General features: G+C 37.5%; 1 long non-coding RNA gene across 1 annotated transcript in view; it reads left to right on the forward strand.

Annotated features, from left to right (window-relative positions):
• The window catches only part of LOC117064586, a 30,354-nt gene extending 9,546 nt beyond the window's left edge, over positions 1-20,808 (forward strand). Inside the window, exons 2-3 of the long non-coding RNA XR_004429543.1 lie at positions 15,198-15,437; positions 18,883-20,808. This is a non-coding gene — a long non-coding RNA (uncharacterized LOC117064586). The remainder of the gene's footprint in view (positions 1-15,197; positions 15,438-18,882) is intronic.
• Positions 20,809-26,553: the final 5,745 nt, after the last annotated feature.

The raw sequence follows: 26,553 nt of genomic DNA on the forward strand, positions 1-26,553 counted from the left end.
GCCCTAAGCTGCACAATGTGATGGTGGCAGAGCTGGGTAAAAACATACCCCCCGTGCTATTGCCCTACCACCTTCTGTTGTTGCCAAAGCCTTACAAAAACCCTGAGAGAGGATTAGATGCTATGAATGAACATTTGGTGTGCAATTAGGGGCAAGTGGCAAAAGAGGGCTAAACACAACCAAGTTTAGGAAAAAAAAAATAGAATTTTTAAGGAATTCATTTTTTGGAAGAGGGTTTTCTTTTTAGGCAAAAATCAAAAAAAAAAAAAAAAAACAGCAACAAAAAACATTGCCTTTGTATAACACCTGGGACTTGAGAAAACATTTTGATTATCTTCATGGCATTGGAGATGCACTACAAATTTGTTGGGTCTGTAGTGTCTTTTCTTCCCCTGGGGAAATAACAGTCAAGGAAATTGAAACTGCAAGAAAGTGATGTGAGACTTGAACTGAAGTCTATGGAAAACTCTTTAATTTGGTGTTCTGGTTGGCATGTGGAGGGCTTTGGAGTCAAGCATTCTTTCATCCAAATGCCAGCTCCACCAATAATATATCTGAGACGTTGGACAAGTCACTTAAACGCCCTAAACCTCAGTTTTCCATTTTCAGTAAAGGAAACAATGGTCATGTCTATCAGCCAGTATTAATGAAGGATTAAATGAAATTGTATGTATATTTTTATTGCACTTAACACAGTGCTAGGCAACACAGAGTAAACACTCAGAAACTGACAACTGTTATGGTCATTTTAATAAGCAGGCCACTAGGTTATGCCCAAATACCTCTCATGTCTATTTTCTAAATCTTTCTTCTGTTGGAATAGTCACTTTGGCTTAAAATAAAACTAGTCAGTCATAATGTATTTGTTCATGTAAAGGCATGACATACCACAGGTTCTAAAGAAAAATAGTGATTCTTATTTTACCTCATATTCATGCTGTCAAATGCAGAACTGTTTGACAGAGCTGACTGTGTTTTTATCTTTTATTTATTCAGTTGTTCATGCTCTCTTGTTGGTTTTCCCATCTTAAACATAGCTAGCTAGCTCTTGAGGAAATGCAGACTGCCACAAGAAGGGTGCTTGGGAGACTAGACTGCATTTTTGCAATAATCTCTGGAGCCCCCCAGTGGAGAGGGGAATGAAGTAAAGACTAAGCCAGTGAGAAAGTCTTGTCCAGACAGATCCACAAATTTTTTTACAATTAAAAAAGTAAATAATGGCTTACAACACAAGTTTGAATGCCATGCAGTTTCAGCTATATTATTGGTGGCTTAAAACTGTATGCTGGGTTCCACTGCAATTAGACAGGGCCTGATACTGTCCAATCCCTGTCACTCTGTCCACCTTTATCTATGATCAGTATTCATCTGTTCTCTCCACTCCAGCCCACCAGCTTTCCGCTCTTTGCAGATCACACTAAGCTTCTCCAGGGCATTTGAGTGGCTCTTACTTACGCACGAAAGCAGTTCTGAACTCTTCCTCATTCAGCTGTCTGCTCATATTTCTCCTGCTCAGGAAGACCTCCCCTCAACTCTTCTGATGTTGTTTCCTCACCACTTCCTCCATTCTCCACTGTACACCTTAATTTCTTCCATCATATCACTCATTAGCTATCATTATTTTGCTTGTGTAACAATTTTGCTGTGTTTCTCCTCATTGAGTACAGCTGCCATGAGAATAAGAACATCTCTCTTGTCCACCATTATATATACAGCACTGAATCCAGTATTTGGCACATTAAATAAATTGCTAACATAATTACATGTTTATTATTTCCATCATCCTTTTCATTGAGTAATTTAGGAAGGAAATACAGAGAAGATACCTTATACTGCAAAGCAGTAACCATTCACTGATGAAGTAAACAGACCGTTTACAGAGCTATGTTTAAAGGGAACAAAAAAAAGTTGGAAACTGTTACTGGACCTGAGGATTTTTTGGTTTAGATAGAGGCAGAAACTACAGCCTGAGATTGTCTGATGCCTGGCTGGGAGCCCTGGCAAAGCACTGACCACATCGGCTATCTCTGCCTCAAAGAGCCAGAAGCCTCAGGAACATTTGATCTGTGTCTTGAAAGATGAATGGAGTGTCACTAGACAGAAAGGAGGGCATTTTAGTTGTTGAGAATACAGGCATAAAAAGCAGAATATTTGGGGAGAATTATTAGAAGGTTAGTTGGATTGTAGTGTAGGGAGTGTAGTGATGACGGAAAGATGTTGAAAAACCAGGTCTTCTGTGAAAAAGTTTACCGTTCAAATCATAGCAGCAACAGGAAGCCTTTTAGATGTGTTAGCAGGAAAATAGACCTCATTAGAGTTGAGTTTTAGTAAGATTACTCTGCCCTCTTTACATATGACAAAGCCTTATTTTCTGCTGACTGGATATGCAAATTACTGTTACTAAAAAGATGAATTATCATTACAAAAAGATAATTCTCCTTAATTATAATAAAATAATCAGGTCCTAGCACAATGTCTCATATTTAAGAAGTTATCTGGTAATTGCTGAATCCAACTCAATATTCAGTTTTACCTGCTTTATTCACTTCTACAAATATCATCACATTGAGAGAGTACATGTAATAACCTCCCACAGAATGTTTGTCTTTAGATATTATCTTGACAGAGATCATCCATTTTATTTTCCAATTTCATTGAATGATTGGAATTTACAGTTTCTAAACAGCCTTTACAAATTCTGTAACCTCAAGTTCATTATCTGTTTAATAACCCATTCCCACAGTTTTGATCATTTGTCTACAGTGGGGATGGCACCATGCTTGGAACTGGAGGTACAAAGATAAATAAACCAATCCTTGCTCTTGAGGAGCAAGCATTCTAGTGAGCTCACAGTACACATCACGCTGCCTTCCCTACTACTCACCCCTGTGAGTCTGACATCATTTAATTGATAGAGAGGGAAACAACCCTAGGCAGTAATGGGGACATTTTATTTCTACAGCTGCAAAGAAAAACTAGAGATAGTATTAAAATATTCCCTATTACATGATTATTAGAAAAATATTATTACCTGAGAAAGAGAAGGAAAGTGGATATGAGTTATGGTTTCTAATATGTGTGTGTGTGTACTCATTTACTCAACTGCATTGAGGTGTGAATAATTTAATTGCTCCCCATAAAACTTGCATAGTAGAGCATTGTTGTTGAGCAAAAACAGTGTTAGCATCAAATAGACCCAAGTTTATTTCCTCATTCACCACCTAAAGCTTCATACACTCGTGCAAGTCATTTAGACCCTGAGAGTTTTTGTTTCTTAAACTGTACAATAATATACGGATACTAGTAAAGTACATACTCCTGAAAAGCATTGGAATGATTAAATGAGATGATGCATGAAAGCACTTAGTGTAATGCCTTGAGCAGTGCGGGTACCCAATAAGTTTATTAATGTTATTACCACATGCCTATCTTTTGTACAAAAAGTGTGGAAGTGTTTATCTCACTGCACCCTCATCAGCACTGACTGTTTTGAAAGATCACTGCTGAAAGTCATACCTATGACATTAAACAATATGGATTCTTATTTTAAGGAGATTATTATCAACTGAAAACCTGACAATTCTAATACAGGGTAACAAGTTCATGATAGCAGAAGTGAGGGTGCTTTGTGAGCACATGAATGAAGTAGCCACTCTAGTGTAGGGATGTCAGCAAAGGTGTCATCAAAAAAAGTATTCAAACTTGGTCTTAAAAATAGCGTACAAGTTAGTTGTGCAAAGAGAAGGGGATGAGAGTCTTCCAGCCAGAGGGAACAGCATGAACAAAGCTGTGTAGGCAAGAGAAAGTTAGGTATGTTCAAGAAAACCAAGGAGTTTTAGCATAGACAGGTTATGGAGGAGGCAGGCACTTTATGCACAGAAAACAGCCAGGGCAGTATCCTAGATGTCTCTTTATATAATATGCATGGGAAAACCATAAATCATGTGCTGCTATCTTCTGTTTTCAGGACCGAAAATAGAAACAAATGGTTTAGGGAAGTTTCCCAAACTTCCAGGTCTGGTTTGCTGCAAAGCCAATATCAGTTTTACTATACTATAAGCTTCCACTCTGTATGACATGTGTGTGGTGTGTGCATGTGTATGTGTGTATGTAATACAATTTTAATCCATTTTCTATATCATAAATATGATGATTAAAAATAGTCTTAAAAAGATAACATTTCTATAAAGTTGTTTTAGAACAGGACATATGAACCTTGTCTATCTTATGTCAGTTATTCAGAGTACTCCACCAAATGTTCTATAAATGACAGCTCAAAATATATAAATGGTTTAATTCTTAAACAAATTCTATCAGAAATCAGACACTCAAATCTTGACTTTGTTTTCTACATTTTTAGTTTACCTCATTCTTTTTCTTTTTTACATATAATATAACATTTATTATCTTAACCATTTTTTAGCGTACAGTTTGGTGGCACTAGGTACGTTCATATCCTTGTGTTATGACCATGACCATCCATTCACAGAACTCTTCATCTTGCAAAACTGAAACTCTGTACCTACTAAAAGATAATTTTCCCATTCCCTCCTCCTTCCAACCCCTGGAAACCTGTATTTCACTTGCTATCTCTGTGAATTTGACTACTCTAGGTACCTCATATAAGTGGAATCATACAGTATTTGTACTTTGTGACTTACTGATTTCATTTATTATAGTGTCTTCACAGTTCACTCATGTTGTTGCATGTGCCAGAATTTCTTTCCTTTTTAAAGACTGAGTACTATTTAATTGCATGTATACATCATATTTTGTTTATTCATTTATTCACTAATAGACAGTTGGATTACTTCTAACTTTTGGCTATTGAGAAGGATGCTTCTACGAGCATTACTTACAAATATCTCTTCAGGTTCCTGCTTTCAATTCATTTGGGTATATATACCCAAAGTGGAATTGCTGGGTTATATGGTAATTTTATTTTATTTATTTATCTATTTTTAAATTTCCTTTTCTTTTTTAAATTATACTTTAAGTTCTGGGGTACATGTGCAAAACGTGCAGTTTTGTTATATAGGTATACACGTGCCATGTTGGTTTGCTGCACCCATCAACCCATCATCTACATTAGGTATTTCTCCTAATGCTGTCCCTCCCCTAACCCCCACCCTTGACGGGTCCCAGTGTGTGATGTTTCCCTCCCTGTGTCCATGTGTTCTCATTGTTCAACTCCCACTTATTAGTGAGAACATGTGGTGTTAGGTTTTCTGTTCCTGAGCTAGTTTGCTGAGAATGATGATTCCCAGCTTCATCCATGTCCCTGCAAAGGACATGAACTCATTCTTTTTTATGGCTGCATAGTATTCCATGGTGTATATGTGCTACATTTTCTTTATCCAATCTATCACTGATGGACATTTGGTGGCTTCCAAGTCTTTGCTACTATGAATAGTGCTGCAATAAACACGTTTACATGTGTCTTTATAGTAGAATAATTTATCATCTTTTGGGTATATACCCAGTAATGGGATTGCTGGGTCAAATGGTATTTATAGTTCTAGATTATTGGGGAATCGCCACACTGTCTTCCACAATGGTTGAACTAATTTACACTCCAACAGTGTAAAGGTGTTCCTATTTCTCCACATCCCCTCCAGCATCTGTTGTTTCCTGACTTTTTAATGATCACCATTCTAACTGACCATAATATGATATCTCATGGTGGTTTTGATTTGCATTTCTCTAATGACCAGTGATGATGAGCATTTTTTCATATGTTTGTTGGCTGCATAAATGTCTTATTTTGAGAGGTATTTGTTCATAGTCTTTGCCCACTTTTTGATGAAGTTGTTTGCTTTTTTCTTGTAAATTTGTTTAACTTCTTTGTAGATTCTGGATATTAGTCCTCTGTCAGATGGATGATAGATTGCAGAAGCTTTCTGCCATTCTGTAGGTTGCCTGCTCATTCTAATGATAGTTTCTTTTGCTGAGCAGAAGCTCTGTAGTTTAATAAGATCCCATTTGTCAATTTTGGCTTTTGTTGCCATTGCTTTTGGTGTTTTAGTCATGAAGTCTTTGCCCATGCCTATGTCCTGAATGGTATTGCCTAGGTTTTCTTCTAGGGTTTTTATGGTTTTTAGGTCTTATGTTTAAGTCTTTAATCCATCTTGCATTAATTTTTGTGTAGGGTGTCAGAAAGGGGTACAGTTTCAGTTTTCTGCATACGGCTGGCCAGTTTTCCCAACAGGATATATTAAATAGGGAATCCTTTCCCCATTTCTTGTTTTTGTCAGGTTTGTCAAAAATCAGATGGTTGTAGATGTGTGGTGTTATTTCTGAGGTCTCTGTTCTGTTCCATTTGTCTATATATCTGTTTTGGTACCAGTACCATGCTGTTTTGGTTACTGTAGCCTCGTAGCATAGTTTGAAGTCAGGTAGTGTGATTCCTCCAGCTTTGTTCTTTTTGCTTAGGATTGTCTTGGCTATGCGGGCTCTTTTTTTGTTCCATATGAAACTTAAAGTAGTTTTTTCCAATTCTGGGAAGAAAGTCAATGGTAGCTTGATGAGGGTATCACTGAATCTGTAAATTACTTTGGGGAGTATGGCCATTTTCACGATACTGATTCTTCCTACCCATGAACAGGGAGTGTTTTTCCATTTGTTTGTGTCCTCTCTTATTTCCTTGAGCAGTGGTTTGTAGTTCTCCTTGAAGAGGTCCTTCACATCCCTTGTAAGTTGTATTCCTAGGTATTTTAATCTCTTAGTAGCAATTGTGAATGGGAGTTCACTCATTGGCTCTCTGTTTGTCTGTTATTGGTGTACAGGAATGCTTGTGATTTTTGCACATTGATTTTGTATCCTGAGATTTTGCTGAAGTTGCTTATCAGCCAGGAGATTTGGGCTGAAACAATGAAATTTTCTAAATATACAATCATGTCTTCTGCAAACGGAGACAATTTGACTTCTTATTTTCCTATTTGAATACATTTTATTTCTTTCTGTTGCCTGATTGCCCTGGCCAGAACTTCCAATACTATGTTGAATAGGAGTGGTGAGAGAGGGCATCCTTGTTTTGTGCCGGTTTTCAAAGGGAATGCTTCCAGTTTCTGCCCATTCCATATAATGTTGGCTGTGGGGTTGTCATAAATAACTCTTATTATTTTGAGATATGTTCCATCGATACCTAGTTTATTGAGAGTTTTTAGCAAGAATGGGTGTTGAATTTTGTCAAAGGCCTTTTCTGCATCTATTAAGATAATCCTGTGGTTTTTGTCATTGGTTCTGTTTATGTGATGGATTACGTTTATTGATTTGTGCATGTTGAACCAGCCTGGCACCCCAGGTATGAAGCCAACTTGATTGTGGTGGATAAGCTTTTTTTTTTTTTTTTAAGTATACTTTAAGTTCTAGGGTACATGTGCACAATGTGCGGGTTTGTTTTGTAGGTATACATGTGCCATGTTGATTTGCTGCACACATCACCTCGTCATTTACATTAGGTATTTCTCCTAATGGTATCCTTCCCCCAGCACCCCCACCCCCTGACAGGACCCAGTGTGTGATGTTTCCCACCCTGTGTCCATGGGTTCTCATTGTTCAATTCTCACCTATGAGTAAGAACATGTGGAGCTTGGTTTTCTGTTCATGCAATAGTTTGCTGAGAATGATGGTTTCCAACTGCATCCATGTCCCTGCAAAGGACGTGACCCCATCCTCTTTTATGGCTGCATAGTATTCCATGGTGTGTATGTACCACATTTTCTTAATCCAGTCTATCATTGATGAACATTTGGGTTGTTTCCAAGTCTTTGCTATTGTGAATAGTGCCACAAAAAACATACATGTGCATGTGTCTTTATAGCAGCATGACTTATAATCCTTTGGGTATATACTCAGTAATGGGATGACTGGGTCAAATGGTATTTCTAGTTCTAGATCCTTGAGGAATCACCATACTGTCTTCCACAATGGTTGAACTAATTTACACTCCCACCAACGGTGTAAAACCTTTCCTACATCCTCTCCTGTATCTGTTGTTTCCTGACTTTTTAATGATTGCCATCCTAACTGGCATGAGATAGTATCTCACTGTGGTTTTGATTTGCATTTCTCTGATGACCAGGATGATGAGCATTTTTTAATGTATCTGTTGGCTGCAAAAATGTCATCTTTTGAGGAGTGCCTGTTCAAATGTTTTGCACAATTTTTGTTGGGATTGTTTGTGTTTTTCTTTTAAATTTGTTTAAGACCTTTGTAGATTCTGGATATTAGCCCTTTGACAGATGGGTAGATTGCAAAAATTTTCTCCCATTCTGTAGTTTGCCTGCTCACTCTGATGATAGTTTCTTTTGGTGTGCAGAAGCTCTTTAGTTTAATGAGATCCCATTTCTCAATTTTGGCTTTTGTTGCCATTGCTTTTTGTGTTTTAGTCATGAAGTCTTTGCCCATGCCTATGTCCTGAATGATACTGCCTGGGTATTCTTCTAGGGTTTTATGGTTTTAGGTCACACACTTAAGTCTTTAATCCACCTCGAGTTAATTTTTGTATAAGGTGTAATGAAAGGATCCAGTTTCGGCTTTCTACACGTGCCTAGCTAGTTTTCCTAGCACCATTTATTAAATAGGGAATCTTTTCCCCATTTCTTGTTTTTTTCACGTTTGTCAAAGAGCTGATGGTTGTAGATGTGTGGTGTTATTTCTGAGGCCTCTGTTCTGTTCCATTGGTCTATATATTTTGGTTATGGTGGATAAGCTTTCTGATGGGCTGCTGGATTCAGTTTGCCAGTATTTTATTCAGGATTTTCGCATTGACGTTCATCAGGGATATTGGCCTGAAATTTTCTTTTATTGTTGTATCTCTGCCACGTTTCAGTATCAGGATTATGCCAGCCTCATAAAATGAATTAGGGAGGATTCCCTCTTTTTCTGTTGTTTGGAATAGTTTCAGCAGGAATGGTACCAGCCCCTCTTTGTACCTCTGGTAGAATTCTGCTATGAATCTCTCTGGTCCTGGACTTTTTCTGGTTGGTAGGCTATTAATTACTGCCTCAATTTCAGAACTTGCTATTGGTCTACTCAGGGATTCGACTTCTTCCTGGTTTAGACTTGGGAGGGTGTATGTGTCTAGGAATTTATCAATTTCTTCTAGATTTTCTAGTTTATTTGCATAGAGATGTTTATAGTATTCTCTGATGGTAGTTTCTGTGGGATTAGTGGTGATCTCCCCTTTATCATTTTTTATTGTGTCTATTTGATTCTTCTCTCTTTTCTTCTTTGTTATTCTGGCTAGAGTTCTATCTATTTTGTTAATTTTTTCAAAAAACCAGTCCTAGATTCATTGACTTTTTCGAAGGAGTTTTCATGTCTCTATATCCTTCAGTTCTGCTCTGATCTTAGTTATTTCTTGCCTTCTGCTAGCTTTTGAATTTGTTTGCGCTTGCTTCTCTAGTTCTTTTAATTGTGATGTTAGGGGATCAATTTTAGATATTTTCTGCTTTCTCTTGTGGGCATTTAGTGCTATAAATTTCCCTCTACACACTGCTTTAAATGTGTCACAGAGATTCTGGTATGTTGTGTCTTTGTTCTCATTGGTTTCAAAGAACATCTTTATTTCTGCCTTCATTTCGTTATTTACCCAGTAGTCATTCAGGAACAGGTTGTTCAGTTTCCATGTAGTTGTGTGGTTTTGAGTGAGTTTCTTAATCCCAAGTTCTAATTTGATTGCACTGTGGTCTGAGAGACTGTTTGTTATGATTTCTCTTCTTTTGCATTTGCTGAGGAGTGTTTTACTTCCAATTATATGGTCAATTTTAGAATAAGTGTGATGTGGTGCTGAGAAGAATGTATATTCTGTTGATTTGGGGTGGAGAGTTCTGTAGATGTCTATTAGGTCCGCTTGGTCCAGAGCTGAGTTCAAGTCCTGAGTATCCTTGTTAATTTTCTGTCTCATTGATCTGTCTAATATTGACAGTGGGGTGTTAAAGTTTCCCACTATTATTGTGTGGGAGTCTAAGTCTCTATTTAGGTCTCTAAGAACTTGCTTTATGAATCTGGGTGCTCCTGTATTGGGTGCATATACATTTAGGATAGTTAGCTCTTCTTGTTTCATTGATACTTTTACCATTATGTAATGCCCTTCTTTGTCTCTTTTGATCTTTGTTGGTTTAAACTCTGTTTAATCAGACATTAGGATTGTAATTTCTGCTTTTGTTTTTGCTTTCCAATTGCTGGTAAATATTCCTCTATCCCTTTATTTTGAGCCTATTTTGTCTGCGTATGAAATGGGTCTGCTGAATAGAGCACACTGATGCATCTTGAGCCTTTATCCAATTTGCTAGTCTGTGTCTTTTAATTGGGGGATTTAGCCCATTTACATTTAAGTTTAATACTTTTAGGTATGAATTTGATCCTGTCATTATGATGCTAGGTGGTTATTTTGCCCGTTAGTTGATACAGTTTCTTCATAGTTTTGATGGTCTTTATAATTTGGCATGTTTTTGCAGTGGCTGGTACTGGTTGTTGCTTTCCGTGTCTAGTGCTTCCTTCAGGAACTCTTGTAAGGCAGGCCTGGTGGTAACAAAATCTCTTAGCATTTGCTTGTCTGTCAAGGATTTTATTTCTTCTTCACTCACAAAGCTTAGTTTGGCTGGATATGAAATTCTGGGTTGAAAATTCTTTTCTTTAAGAATGTTGAATATTGGCCCCCACTCTCTTCTGGCTTGTAGGGTTTCTGCAGAGAAATCTGCTGTTAGTCTGATGGGCTTCCCTTTGTGGGTAATCCAGCCTTTTTTCTGGCTGCCCTTAACATTTTTTCATTCATTTCAACCTTGGTGAGTCTGATGATGATGTATGTTGGGATTGCTCTTCTTGAAGTGTATCTTTGTGGTGTTCTCTGTGTTTCCTGAATTTGAATGTTGGCCTGTCTTCCTAGGTTGGGGAAGTTCTCCTGGATATTATCCTGAAGAGTGTTTTCCAACTTGTTTCCATTGTCCCTGTCACTTTCAGTACACCAATCAAATGTAGATTTGGTCTTTTCACATAGTCCCATATTTCTTTTCTTTTTTTTTTTTTTTTGAGACAGTCTTGCTCTGTCGCCCAGGCTGGAGTGTAGTGGCCAGATCTCAGCTCACTGCAAGCTCCACCTCCTCGGTTCATGCCTTTCTCCTGCCTCAGCCTCCCGAGTAGCTGGGACTACAGGCACCCGCCACCTCGCCCGGCTAGTTTTTTTGTATTTTTTAGTAGAGACGGGGTTTCACTGTGTTAGCCAGGATGGTCTCAATCTCCTGACCTCGTGATCCATCCATTTCGGCCTCCCAAAGTGCTGGGATTACAGGGTTGAGCCACCGCGCCCGGCGTAGTCCCATATTTCTTAGATACTTTGGTTGCTCCTTTTTATTCTTGTTTTTTTCTTATCTTATCTTCTTGGTTTATTTCATTAAGTTGATCTTCAGTCTCTGATATCCTTTCTTCCACTTGGTCAATTCTGCTATTGATACTTGTGTATGCTTCACAAAGTTCTTGTGCTGTGTTTTTCAGCTCCATCAGGTCATTTATGTTCTCTAAACTGGTTATCCTAGTTAGCAATTTGTCTCACCATTTTTCAAGGTTTTTAGCTTCCTTGCACTGGTTTAGAACATGCTTTTTTTTTTTTTTTTTTTTTTTAGCTCGGAGGAGTTTCTTATTACCCACCTTCTGAAGCCTATTTCTGTCAATTCATCAAACTCCCCCTCTGTCCAGTTTTGTTTCCTTGTTGGTGAGGAGTTATGATCCTTTGGAGAAGAAGAGATGTTCTGGTTTTTGGAATTTTCCACATTTTTGCACTGGTTTCTCCCCATCTTTGTGGATTTATCTACCTTTGGTCTTTGATGTTTATGACCTTCAGATGGGGTCTCTGAGTGGACATGCTATTCCTGTTTGTTAGTTTTCCTTCTAACAGTCAGCCCCTCTGCTGCAGGTCTGCTGGAGTTTGCTGGAGGTCCACTCCAGACCCTGTTTGCCTGCGTATCACCAACAGAAGCTGCAGAACAACAAAGATTGCTGCCTGTTCTTCCCTCTGGAAGCTTCATCTCAGAGGGGCACCAGCCAGACGCCAGCCAAAGCTCTCCTGTATGAGGTGTCTGTCTGCCCCTAGTGGGAGGTGTCTCCCAGTCAGGATACAAGGGGGTCAGGGACCCACTTGAGCAGACCTTAGCAGAGCTCGAAAGCTGTTCTGGGAGGTCAGCTGCTCTCTTCAGAGCCGTCAGGAAGGGACGTTTAAGTCTGCTGAAGCGGCTCCCACAGCCGCCCCTTCCCCCCGGTGCTCTGTCCCAGGGAGATGGGGGGTTTTATCTGTAAGTCCTTGACTGCGGCTGCTGCCTTTTTTTCAGAGATGCCCTGCCCACAGAGTAGAAATCTGGCAGTCTGGTCACAGTAGCCTTGCTGAGTTGCGGTGAGCTCCACGCAGTTTGAACTTCCTGGTGGCTTTGTTTACACTGTGAGGGTAAAACCGCCTACTCAAGTCTCAGCAATGGCGCACGCCTCTCCCTCACCAAGCTCCCGTGTCCCAGGTGGATCTCAGACTGCTGCTGTGCTGGCAGCGAGAATTTCAAGCCAGTGGATCTTAGTTTGCTGGGCGCAGTGGGGGTGGGACCCACCCAGCCAGACCCCCACCCAGCCAGACCCCCACCCAGCCAGACCACTTGGCTCCCTGGCTTCAGACCCCTTTCCAGGGGAGTGAACCGTTCTGTCTCCCTGGCGTTCCAGGCACCAGTGAGGTATGGAAAACAAAAAACAACAAAAAAAACTCCTGCAGCTAGTTTGGTGTCTGCCCAAATGGCCACTGAGTTTTGTGCTCGAAACCCAGGGCCCTGGTGGGATAGGCACCGGAGGGACTTTCCCAGTCTGCAGGTTGCGAAGACCATGAGAAAGGCACAGTATCTGGGCTGGAGTGCACAGTTTCTCAGGCTCAGTACCTTATGACTTCCTTTGAGTAGGGGAGAAAATTCCCTAATGCCTTGTGCTTCCAGGGTGAGATGACGCCTCACCCTGCTTTGGCTTGCCCTCCGTGGGCTGCGCTCACTGTCCAACCAGTCCCAGTGAGATGAACTGGGTACCTCAGTTGGAAATGCAGGAATCACCCACCTTCTGCATCCATCTCACTGGGAGCTGCAGGCCAGAGCTGTTCCTATTCGGCCGTCTTGCTAGCAATCCAGTTTACCTCATTCTGATGAGAGATCAGATAATGTTGATATAGAAAGCGAAGGGGAAGTGATGTTATTCGCCTATAAACAAATCAATTTGACTGCTTAGGTCTCTGGTTCCCTTCCTAGCCCTTCACTACCAACACACATGTACACACACACCCTATAGAGTCATACACCAGCATATACATATATATCTACATTGAGACTCAGGAGCATGAAGGGGACTAGGCAGTGAACTTGATATTTACCTAGATAACAAACTAATAAGCACTCATTCTACCATTTTCACCTTCCTTCTTTTTTCTTTTCCTTTTTTTTGTAATAAGGATGTCTTTGCAATGCGCTGGCCTTACGCATGACCCGGAAATTAACAGAATGACAAGGAGTTGTGCTCTGACAATGGAGAATGCATCTGATTACATTATATTTCTTTTAACAAATTACCTAGAGACATATTTTAAAATCCATAAATATATCAATATACATTTTTCAGGTGTAGTGTGAAGATTAAGTTTCATTTGATGTGTATTATTCTGAAATCTTGTTTCTAAAGTTAGGAAATTCTAGGAATAGTGTTTTTTTTCCCTTTAAAAATTACCCTGCTTACACGCAAACTGTTTCTCAGTCTGGTCTATCCATGCTGTAAGTAGATATTTTCTCCAGAGTTGTGAGTTTTTCTATTTTGGAAGGTCATTTCATTGAGAAGCTTAGAAAAGGCAAATATGAAACAATCTAGGGTACAAGTCAAACCAGGAAAGTATCCATGAAATTAAGGGTAAAATGCTGTACTTTGCTCCACAAATCACATCTCTATTTGATGCACATCCAAGAAAGAGTGCTGTTAGTCTTCAGAGACACCTGCACTATTTTAGTTTTCTAAAATCCTGTTGAACTTATCATTTTGTACATTCCTGAGTATGAAAGTGACTTACATTTTTTACATTTTTAACAAATGAAAATATTGAACTATAAAAGTGGAATGAAAGAAAGAGAAATTCTGGATTTTGCTCTTTTGGATTCCAAAGCAGGGCCAGGCCAAGCATGGTGGCTCATGCCTCTAAATCCCAACACTTTGGGAGGCTGAGGCAGGAGGATCACTTGAGCCCAGGAGTTCAAGACCTGGGACAACAGTTTGGACAACATAGGAATACCCTGTCTCTACCAAATACACAAATAAATTGTAGCTGCACACACCTGTACTCCCAGCTACTCAGAAGACTGAGGTGGGAGGATTGCTTGAGTCCAGAAGTTCGAGGGTGCAGTGAGCTTCTATTATACCACTGCACTGCAGCCTGGGTGTTGGATGACAGAGCAAGACCCTGTCAAAAAAAAAAAAAAGAAGAAGAAGAAGAGGAAGAAGAGGAAGAAGAAGAAGAAGGAGGAGAAGGAGGAGAAAGAAAGAAAGAAAGAAAGAAAGAAAGAAAGAAAGAAAGAAAGAGAGAAAGGCCTAATCTTCTGAATACTGGGTATATTTACGAAGTATTATTTCTCAATCCAAATTTTGTTCTGCACACGCTGTTGCACACCCTGTTACATACATTTGAATATGTAATCATTTCAAATATACTTCCTCTTTATTTCAGGATGGCCATCCTTTGGTGAGTGCTCTTAATAGTTAGGCCTCTATACAAAATGGCTCAAGATGTAGAGAATGGTAGTAAAGATCGAGCATTTTGAAAGGAGTCTTTTAGAAGAACCTAGTGGAGTACCCTGAAGCTGAATTACTAAAGCAATTTGCATGCATTTGTCATAGTTAAAGAGGCATCTTTTCAAAAAGGGTCTGTAAATTGTTCAGCTCAGAGTGATACAATTTCAATGACTTATTTTAAGAAAATTCCAAGCATGAAACACTTATTCTTTGATGTTCCTAAAGTCGACATGATTTTAGTGAAAATCCAAGGAAGGGTCTTATTATGCTAGGTTGTGCCTCCTTGCTGTAAGTAGCAAATAATAATAATGATGATTATATTAATAATGAGGAGAGTAAAGAGGAGAAATAGATGAAAACTATCAATAATAATAACAAATATTTATTTCATGTTTTTTATGTGTTAGGCATGGAGCTCAACACTTTATTTGCTCCCTGTCATTCGATGCTAACAATACCAATATTCAGTGAAAAATACTGAGGCTTAAAGGTCAGATCACTTGTCCAGAGTCACAGGATAGAAGCCCAGGTAATCTGGTGTAAGAGTCAGGCTTTTTTTTCTACTACAACATTATTTATCCCGTATGAGCTTGGAAATCTGGAATTAGAAGAGTGGAGTTCATGTGTCACCTGGAATGCTTCTTAGGGTTAGCTCTGTACCTGTGGGGATATCATTAGCTCATACCTAGACTCTGACTTTCCATCTGTCAAATAAAGCTAGGCTCTGTAGTTTCCCCAGACTCTACTCGTGCTTCTATTCTATGACCATGGAACATATCTTATGACTTATGCTCAAGGTGACTGTCTTGGTTTGCCTAAGATTGAGAGATTGAGAGAGTTATCAACATGTGGACTTTTCAGTCTGGGAAAACCTGGGTTGTTAGTCCCCTACTACAATATCTGATACATTATCTATATTTTGGACACAACCATTTATTGATTTCTTAAACTTCTTTGGGGTTCTTTTATTTCTCAAAGTCTTAAAGAACTGGGACACAGAATAGTAAGACTTTGTGTTTCTTAGATCAACTGTTAAATACCTGGAACATAGGGGAGATTATTTTGAAGGGATCTGCATTTTCCTACCTGGACATGTTATGCTCAAGTTATCAGGATGGTTTCCCCCTTCCTTTCCTTTCACTTGAAAACAGTTGGCTGGTTTGTTTTGTTAAATTTGCATTTGCACTGATAGTTGAGGAATGCTTAGTGACAAGAATATAGCGTTTGTAATCCATTTGAAACTTTCTCCACTGGTGAAAGGGAATGGTTGTGTAGTAATAATAGCTTCATTTTGGTGAGCACTTACTCTTTAAAAAACACCTTACATGAACTAACTGAATCCTGAAACAGCTGTGATTCCAGGTACCTATTACTGTCCACACTTAAAAGGTAAGAAAACTGAGATTCAGTTAAGTTGTAATTTATTGAAGTTAACAAATCTAAACTGGCATTTGAAGTGTGGTGCCCCTAAATCAGAGTCACTGTTTTTCCCATGCAAATGGTGACTTCTGTGGTTCAAACAGCTAACATTTCTAGTTTATTTAAATATGAGTACTGCTTATGGTCCTAATGATTTCAAGTGAAAATACACTTAGATGTCTGGCTTTTTGCTTTCAATTCCTGGCTTTCTTACCATACAGAATAATTGGATCATTTCTTCAACAGATATGAAACAAGTACTTTACTTACTGCTATATTTTCCCCCAACTTTAAAAGTTCCTTCTTATTGGAACAATGTTTTATTTCCAGTTCTTGTGAAACAAAAGTGCATCTTTATTGCTAAAATAAAAACACAATGACAGTTATAAAATTTCCATGGATCTGGATAGTCCAGGCGATAAGAAAGAACATTTCAATGAAGGCATGGCATTTAACAGAATGTACTCATGAAACTACAATTTTAAATAATGTGAACTACAATATATGTGTATTTACATCAGTATATAATATTAGAAAATTTATAACTTCTTTTTAAGTATAAAAAGTATGCAGATCTTATTTTTTCATGATTAATTAGCATTGACACTCTTTTGCAGTCTCTAAACAAAACTACAAAATTATGGGAATATTACAAACATTTATTGCTTGTCTACTATGTGAATTTAATCTTCGCAGAAATCTATGAAGTAAATAATTTCTCCCATGTACTAATGCAGAATGTAGGGTTCACTGGGGTTAAATTATACAATTAAGAAATGTAGGAGATGGTATCGAGGACCATACTGAAATCTGGGTTAATATGACACCATTAGAGCATGTTATATTAGAATTATTCCAGAAATTTCTCTATTTTTGAATTGTTTTGGGTGCTATATTGTATATTAGAGTAGATCCAATTAACTCGGGCAAGTTGACCACTTATGGCCTTATTTAAATTATGCAACACATTGGTAATCTAGATTCTATAATGGACGTTTTTATGTGACTTTCACCACCCAAGCTACCCATATGCTACTAATTAGGAGTTTGAAAAATGTCTGAATTAACTCAGTTTTCCTATTTTTATTTGTGTTTTAGGCATTTCATAAATGTGGTCTATTTCCAACTTCTATCATTATTGAAAGCCATCTTCCAACCACAGAAAGTTAGATGAAATTTTCTGCAGAAGACATTGTTTATCTTAATTAATTATGTGATTTTAATATCTCTTCTTTCTAGACACTCAATATGTTTATACTCCTGCTCAATTGTTGTTTTCTTCTCTCTCAGTCGTTTTTTTTTTTTCCAGTAATAGGAACTGAAAGTTACCCAAATATTAATGGGAGTTAGAGAAATTGCAAATTATGTATCAACTAATGATAACTATGTTTCTTTGTATATATGGAGTATTAACAGCTCCAAAACTTTTTAACACAAGAAAAGGTTAGTTTGAAACGATTTTGAATGTAAATAGGTTCCAACCTAGTTAAATGTGAACTCATATTGACAGTTGATATTAAATAAGCAATTTTCATTTTGCATACATCAGACTTAATCAGAAGCACAATTAAGTTTGCATCATTTATTGAATCAACAGACTTGTAAAAGCATGAGTAAGCATATGATTAAGCAATTTTAAAAAGAATTATTATCCTAATATTAAACATAAATACCAAAAATTATACTTTGACTTAGAGCATTTTTCTTAAAGATTCTTTCCACCATCCCTGTGAGGGAAGAAGAGACTTATTTCAGCTTATGAAATAGAAGAGTATGGAAGTTACGTTAGTTGCTTTTTGTAAATGTAAAAATATTTTAATCAGTAAACTGAACAATTTGAAAAATGGAACGCAATGCATCTTTCCCAAGCAGAGTATTTGTTGAATTTACATCTTAACTGGGTTATGAAATAACTGACAAATTTCACCTTGAATTTACATTTCACCTTAGCCTCTAACATGAAACCTGTAACATTTATGTCGGATTCTCTTTATGGCCCCCGTAAAGGCCTGGTTCCTTTTTATTTTTATGTTTGGAACTTCTCTCTTATAAAACATTTTATAACAAAATAATAAAAATGTTATAATGAAATTCACATTTTAGAAGTGTGCCATTGGATGACTCTTTGACAAATATTCATGTTATTTCACTTGCTTTTGCCTCATAATCCTTTACACCTCTGTGTTAAACAACATTTCTTTTGACCTGGCATTCAATCCACAATTTTCTCACCATATTCTGGTTTCAACTTTTTCTGTAAAGAATCAATTAGTAACTATTTTAGGTTTCTGGGATATATGGTGTCTGATACAACTACTTAACTCTGCCATTATAGTGGGAAAGTAGCCATAGAGAATATGAAAATAAATGAGCATGACTGTTTTCCAATAAAGTATTATTATGGACACTCAAATTTTAATTTTATATTTATATGTCACGAAATAGTATTCTTTGGATTTTTCCAATGTTTTAAAAATGTAAAATTCATTTTTAGCTCCAAGGCTGTACAAAAACTGATGGCAGCATAGATTTGATCAGCAGGGCTTGGTTTGTTGATCTTTGCTATAATCTAAAAGATAATAAAATCACAGAATTTCAGAAAAAGGTCTAGAGAGTATCTCATCTAATGTGTGTGTGTGTGTGTGTGTGTGTGTGTGTGTGTGTTTTTTTTAGTCACAAAGGTAACTAAAGATAAAAAATAAAGGTCCTAAGTGGTTTAAAAAATGTCATATGGCATGTCAGAGGATCTGTCCTGGTCAACTGGTAGTGGTTGCCTGGAGGATTGTGTTGGGATAGGACTATGAAGTCCAATCTGAGTCTCATGGGAGGAAAGTCATGTTGTGATTGATTGAAGATGTCTGCTTGGTGTGCTACAGTGGAATCATACCAAGGGAGTATTTAATGTTTGCAAATTCACATTTTTGTGCTCTGCTAAGGAACAGGTTGGAGGATAGGAAGGATCAGAGAAACAGAAATCAAGATTGTGTGAATGGCAGCTTGGAAATGAAAAAGAGAACAAATGAATGAGCAATTAAAATATTGCAGACTCTTCCGATTGCCATTTCATGCAATGAATACATGCCTCTAAGTGAGTGTAGGAACCTTGGTAGAATTTCCTGTTCTCTCAGGCAGGAACGTATCTCCATACAGAGTATGATTCTAGGCTTTAAAGCTACTTTTCTTTTCTTTTTTTTCCCCCCCAATGCAACATGTCTCAGATGCAAGCTCCCTACGGTAGTTTGCAGTGTTCAATTAGGGTGGGGGAAACGCAGTGTGTTTCAATAGGGGAAGCAAATTTGGCAATATTGAATGTTTTGAAACATGTTTATTAGGTTTTCATATGCAGTTTTCCACAAGGCAATTTTGACTTGATACATTGTCATCTATATTATGTACTTACAAATCACCCCCTTGAAAGATCTAGCTCTACTGTACATCATAAATGTTATATCCTCTAACAAGCCCAAGGTAACAGCAGGCATTAAAAACTCATTGTTAACTTTAATTAGTACCCTCACCTGCAAGAGTGCAAGTGATTGAAGATTGCAGCAAATGCTTATCCCGTTCCTTTAAGAATGACTCTTTAGACTCGTTCCTTATTCTTCTCAGGCTTTGCTAACTGGAGTACGGGAGCAGTCAGCAGGCCCAGAGAGTATGTTTTACCTTTCTGGTAACTTTATTGGATGATCAAACCACTGGTTTACCTTGGTCATTTGAATGTCTGTACCAAGTGCTCACTCTGCTAGCCACCCTACAGAAAGAAAGGGACCAGGGCCAACAGGAGTTCAAACAATGACCCACAACTCTAGCATTATAAGCTCAGGCCCTAAACTAGGGTCATTCTCAGTCTAGGTCTAGTTGTCAGCTCATAACTATACTAGTCACAACTTACGCGTTCATGTGTTATACCTGCATGTTTTTACTTCTATCTTAGGGGATTTTGTTATCAGAGATGGAACATGTACACAGGCAGATAAGAATTCTAAATATAATCCCCTTCTTGCCTTCAGAAATTTCTGTAAAGCCTTTGAAAAATGCAAAAGTGGCTTATTTTAAGTAAAAAACTGGAATATTAATCAGGAATTAAAGATACCTGGCTGGTATTTCAGATTCTGCCTTGGATTGCTGGTCATATTTAACATCTTCTTTATCTGTGGCATGAAGAGACTACTGTGTCTGTCTCTTTTGGCACAAAAGCGATGAAGATAAATGATACACTGTGCTTCAGTATAATTCCTTTGTTAATTACAATATTATATAAACATCATGATAATAAACATTTTGCTCTACCATAGTTATTATCTGTGGTAATAAGATATGACAGATAAGCTTATTTTCCTCAATTAGTTTTAATTTAACAGCAGACACCCCTTTCTTCTTACAGCCTATAACTATCTGCTAAGTACACCCTTTCAAATTATTGGTTGGGTAAGAAAGAAAATTCAGTGCCCTTCCTGTATATTAACTTGATAATATGGCACAAATAATCTTTGTGTTATAAATAGTTCCCTTTCATACCAGATGCAACTAGAAAGTCAAAGAAAATAATGTTGTAGATGAAGAGAGGCATTATTTCTATTTTCTGGAGTGAGCACAGTGCTGCCAGTGTTCAACATTTTTTTCCCGTTTCATGACTTCCACTGACACTGACTCATTGTGCAGCCCTGGTGATTTTCCATAAGAGGCTTGCCAACACTTGAAGGACCATATTTTTCTTAGGGCAAAGAGAAATGATGGCTCTTTTTTACAACCTGAAAATTCAGTAATTTCTAAATTTGTTTTTCAGAAAATTAATGCTATAGACCAAAGTAAATGTCTTTCTAAGATTTTAACTTTGCTTTTTGGGGGATGGGGGATGAGGGGAAGGAGAAAACTTTGCTTTTTGCATGCGGGGCTTAAAACCTAGATGACAAGTGAATAGGTGCAGCAAACTACCATGGCACATGTATACCTATGTAACAAACCCACACATTATGCATATGTATCCCAGAACTTAAAATAAAATATTTTCTATTAAAAAAATATAATCTTAAGTATTTTTTAAAATTATATTACTATAAGGTAGGATTTGTAAAATAAAGCATTATTGAAATATAATACCCCTAGAAAAACTGCACTTATCGTAATTATATAATTATTTGATTTGGTCTTTTATTTTCCATATATATTATGCTATTTTTCTACTTTTTTCCAAAAGTGTATATTTTAACAAAATTGTTTTGTAACTTGACACTGAAAAATTAAATAAAAAACTAACATATATCTTGAATTTTACTTTTAAATATATGCATTTAATTTGGGAAGACTATATAGCAATATGTTTATAGCAGTAGAAGTCACTGCTGTTTTGTGAGACCAAGGTAATTTGCTTTTTTAAAAATAAAATCTTTTTTGTAATTTCTATGTTATCTTCAGTGAATACACGTAACTTTTATAATCAAGAGGAAAGCCATAAAAATTACAGAGAATTCCAGTCCCCCAAATTGCAATATTTGTCTCCTTTGGGTACAATTGAATTTTTACAAATCAAATTCATTTCTCTTGGCATATTGAAATTACTTCTCTATGGTTTCATAGTTATTACTATATCCAGCCTAGGTTTTGCTAGAGCCAAATCCAGATTTGGACACTCATGGACATTTATTCATTTGACTTAGTTTTGTAGAAATATCTCTGTTTACATAGGGATGAACTGGGGCAGTGTTTCCCTGCATTCTAAAAGTTATGATTCTCTCTCACAGCACAGTATTAGTCCATTTCTCCTCCTAAAAAGGCCCCATGACTTATTGGTATGAACCAAATTAATGTGTTTCTGGAAATTAAGTCTTTATTTCCAACTATCTGCTGTGCTCATTAGAGAATCATATGCTAATTCATTGTCAGACATCCTAGTAGTTTTCAAAATGTGAACTTTTTATTAGCCTCAATAGATTCATTTGTGGACTGGTTAAAATGCAGATTCTTAGGTTTCAATCCAGTCTTTTGAGTCAGAATGAATGGAAAATGGGTTGTGCTCTTCAAGTGATTGATTCTCATGCATACCTTTCAGTTCAGACAGTCTCAACTTTTCTTACAAGAGCTGGACCCCATTCTGCAATTAAAAATTTAGATAAAATTCTAACATATAAAATAACTAAAAAGAAGTCACTCTGGCTTAAGAGAGTTTTAAAAGCTTTACCTATTAACTCTTCTTCCCCTGACCTCTGCTATCCAAAGTAACCCCTTGTCTTCATCTATTGTGTGCTGCTACAATAGAATACCTGATACTGGGTAATTTGTAGAAAAAACAGATATTTATTTTCTCACAGTTTTGGAGGTTGGAAGTCCAATATCAAGACAGTGGCAGATTGGGGCCCAGTCTCTCTGCTTCCAAGATGATGCCTTGAATACTGAGTATTCTGGAGGGGAGGGATGCTGTATCCTCACAGGCCAGAAGAACAGAGAGGGCAAACCCACTTCTGCAGTGTTTCTTATAAAAGCATTTAACCATTCATGAGGGCAGAGCCTTCATCACCTAAGCACATTCCATTAGACCCCACCTCCTAACATTGCTACCCTGGGGATTAAATTTCTAACACATGAATTTTGGAGGGAACATATTTAAGCCATAGCACCCCTGAAACACCACAGTTTGGGAGCCACTGATAATTCAGCATCTTCAAGAATTCAGAGGTCCAGAGTCCCTGACCTAAGCAATGGAGCCCATTAGAGTCTAACCTTCATAATGGCCGGAATTGCTTCTGTTTTGTCATTGACTCCCTCATGCATAGAACAGTGCCAGGCACACAGCAGATTCTCAGTATCTATTTGGTGAATGAATAGAAGAATACAATATATAGTAATTGAACCCACATTTTTATCATTTTTCTGACCATGATATTTAATTTTTAGGTTACTCATTTGTCAGATGAGGTTTGGATTAGATGGTCTCTAATATTCCTTCTTTCTAAAGACAGAGCATCCTGTAGTTGAAATTCTGTTGTGGTGTCACAAAACCAATGTTGAAATTCAGTGTCTACAACACTTGAGACTTGGCTGTGATCTTCAGTTTTCATCATATAGAAGTTAGTACTTTTGGAGTGCAGATTATGTTCTGTTAAAATATTGGTTTCAATTTTAGTAGCAAAATGATATTCACTTACTATTTTTTAATTTAAACCAAAGAGAAAGGTACAGAGAAAAGTAAAGTCCCTCCCTTTGAATCCTTCTGTCAGGAAATAGCCTTCTTTACTTATTTGGTTTGTTTCTTTTCTAGCATTTTAGTGTGCATAGAGTGGTTACTCTTAGACATCTATCATATCAGAGATCTTCAGATTAACTATATCAATAGTCGTTTTGCTGATCCAAAAACATTCTCAGGAAAGAACAAGATAAATCCATTAGTCTAAAGCAATTTCTATCCAAATTAGAGATAATTTGGAAAAAATAAAATAAAATGCCAATGAATCACTCTTTATTCTAAAAGAAAAACATTGCTTTGGCCTTTACTTACAGAAATACACAATAAAAAATGTAAAAGTCACTCAGAATCTCAAATTCTAAATAGACTACATTTTAAATGGTAACTTCCTCTATGTTAGGGCTTGAATGTGTCTCCAAAATTTATTGGTTAGAAACTTCACCTCCAAAGCTACAGTGTTGGGAGGTGGGGTCTAACAGGAGGTGCTTAGGTCATAAGGGTTCTGCCCTCATAAATAGACTAATGCCACTATAAAAAGGACCTGTCATAGCGGGTTCATTCTCTTTTGCCCTTCCTCCTTGCGCCATGTGAGGAACAGCAAGAAGGCCTCCACTAGATGCTAGCACCTTGAAATTAAACTTCCCAGTCTCCAGAACTGTGAAAGAACTCATTCCTCTGCTTTTGAAATTAGTCAGTCTCTGCATAAAACAGACTAACAGAAATTTGTACCAGGAGAGGGGTGTTACTATAACAAATATCTAAAAATGTGGAAGGAACTTTGAAACTGGGTAATGGAGAGAGACTGGAATAGTTTTGAAGTGAATGCTGAAAAAAGCCTTTATTGCCATGAATGAAGCATTGAGGGTAATTCTGGTGAGGGCTCAGAAGAAAAGAAGATCTGTAGGGAAAATCTGAATCTTCTTGGGTATTATTTAAGAGGTCATGACAAGAAGACTCATAGAAATATAGACAATAAAGGTCATTCAGATGAGGTCTTAGATGGAATGAGGAATATCTTATTGGAAACTGGAGGAAAGGCCATTCTTGTTACAAAGTGGTGAAGAAATTAGCTAGCTAGTTACGGTGGGGCATATCTGTAGTCCCAGCAATTTGGGAGGCTAAAGTGGGTGGACAGCTTGAGGCCAGGAGTTTGAGACCAGTCTGGGCAACAAAGTGAGACCTCATATATACAAAAAAATACAAAAATTAGCCAGGCATGGTTGTGCACACTTGAAGTTCCAGCTACTTGGAAGGCTGAGGGAGGAGGATCGCTTGAGTCCAGGGACTGGAGGTTGCAGTGAGCTGAGATTGTGCCACTGCACCCATTCTGGGCAACAAAGCCAGACCCAGTCTCAAAAAACAAAACAGAAAAGATAAAAAAAATAAATAAATTGGCTAACTATGTTCCTGTTCTAGAACTTTGTGGAAGGCAGAACTTAACACCATGAATTACGATATTTGGCAGATGAAATCTCTAAGAAACAAAGCATTCAGAGTGCTATGTGACTTCTCTTAACTGCTTGTAGTAAAATGTGAAAAGGGAAAAATGATTTAAAGATGAATTTATGATCAAAAGGGAAACAAAACGTAGAGATTTGGAAAACTCAATCTGGCCATGTAAAAAATAAAAAATAAATGTTTGGGAGAGAAAACCAAGGATGTAGCTAAGCTACCATTTGATGAGAAGAATAGAAGGAAGTTGGGTGCTATTTATAAGACAGTGGGAGAATGACCCCAAAAAGCATTTTAGAGATCTTTGAGGCTGCCCCTCCCATCACAGGCCCAGAGTGCCAGAGCCTTGAGGACAGAATGGTTTGGAGGAAGGGACCTAGGGGACTCATTGGACCACAAGGCTCACTGCCCAAGGCTGCTTTAAGTCCCTGCTCCCCACATTTCAGCACAATGCTCCTCAGTCACACTAGTTGTGTCTCAGGGTCCAGGTATGGCTTGGGCAGTAAGCCTTGGTAATATCTAACTGGTGCTAATTCTGTAGGTATGCAGAGCACAAGAGCTGGGGAGGCATGACTTTCTCCATCTAGATTTCGAAGGATGCCCAGCTCTCTGATTTCTCTGTCTCTCTTTCTTATTGCAAAATCGACATTTAAAAATAAAAGCAAAAACAAAACATATGTCACATTTTTTAATCCATTCATCCTGAGATGGACACTTAAGTTGATTTCATATTTTGGCTATTGTGAATAGTGCTGCAATAAACAGGGGGATGCAGATGTCTCTTCAACATATTGATCTTATTTCCCTTGGGTATATACCCAGTAGTGAAACTGCTAGATCATATGATAGTTCCATTTTTAATTTTTTGAGGAAACTCCATACTGTTTTCAAGAATGGCTGTACTAATTTACATTCCCAACAACAGTGTATAATACTTCCCTTTTCTCCACATCCATTTGTTACTTTTTGTCTTATTGATGATAGTCATTCTCACTAGGGCAAAGTGATATCTTATTGTGGTTTTCATTTGCATTTCCTTGATGATTAGTGATGTTGAGCATTTTTTTTTTTGTATACTTGTTTGTAATTTGTATGTCTTCTTTTGAGAAATGTTTACTAAGGTCTTTTGCCCATTTATTAAATTGGATAATGTATTTTGCTATTGAGTTGTGTTCCTTATAGATTCTGGATATTAACTACTAAGTTCTTGTTAGATGCGTAATTTGCAAATATTAATGTTTTTTACTATTCTGTAGATTGTCTCTTCACTCTGTTGATTGATTTCCTTTGCTGTGCAGAAGCTTTTTAGTTTGATGTAATTCCACTTGTCTATTTTTGCTTTTGATGCCTGTGCTTTTGGTATCTTATCCAAAAAATCCTTGCCCAGACCAAAGTCATTTACACGATGGAATACTATTCAGCCATACAAAGAATGAAATGCTGTCATTTACACAATATAAATGAACCTAAAGGACAGTATGTTAAGTGAAATAAGCCAGACATAGAAAAAAATATGCCTGATCTCATTCATATGTGGAATCTAAAGAATCTCCTAGAAGTATAGAGTAGAATATTATTTATCAGAGGCTGAGAAGGATAGTGGGGAGGGATAAGGAGAGACTGGTCAACAGGTATAAAGTTGCCCACTGATCAGAGAAATCAGTTCTGGTATTCTATTGCACAGTAGGGTCACTATGGTTAACAATATTGTA

The sequence above is a fragment of the Trachypithecus francoisi genome, unplaced genomic scaffold (genome assembly GCF_009764315.1).
Source record: "Trachypithecus francoisi isolate TF-2019V2 unplaced genomic scaffold, Tfra_2.0 Lachesis_group2, whole genome shotgun sequence".
NCBI classification, from domain to species: Eukaryota; Metazoa; Chordata; class Mammalia; order Primates; family Cercopithecidae; genus Trachypithecus; species Trachypithecus francoisi.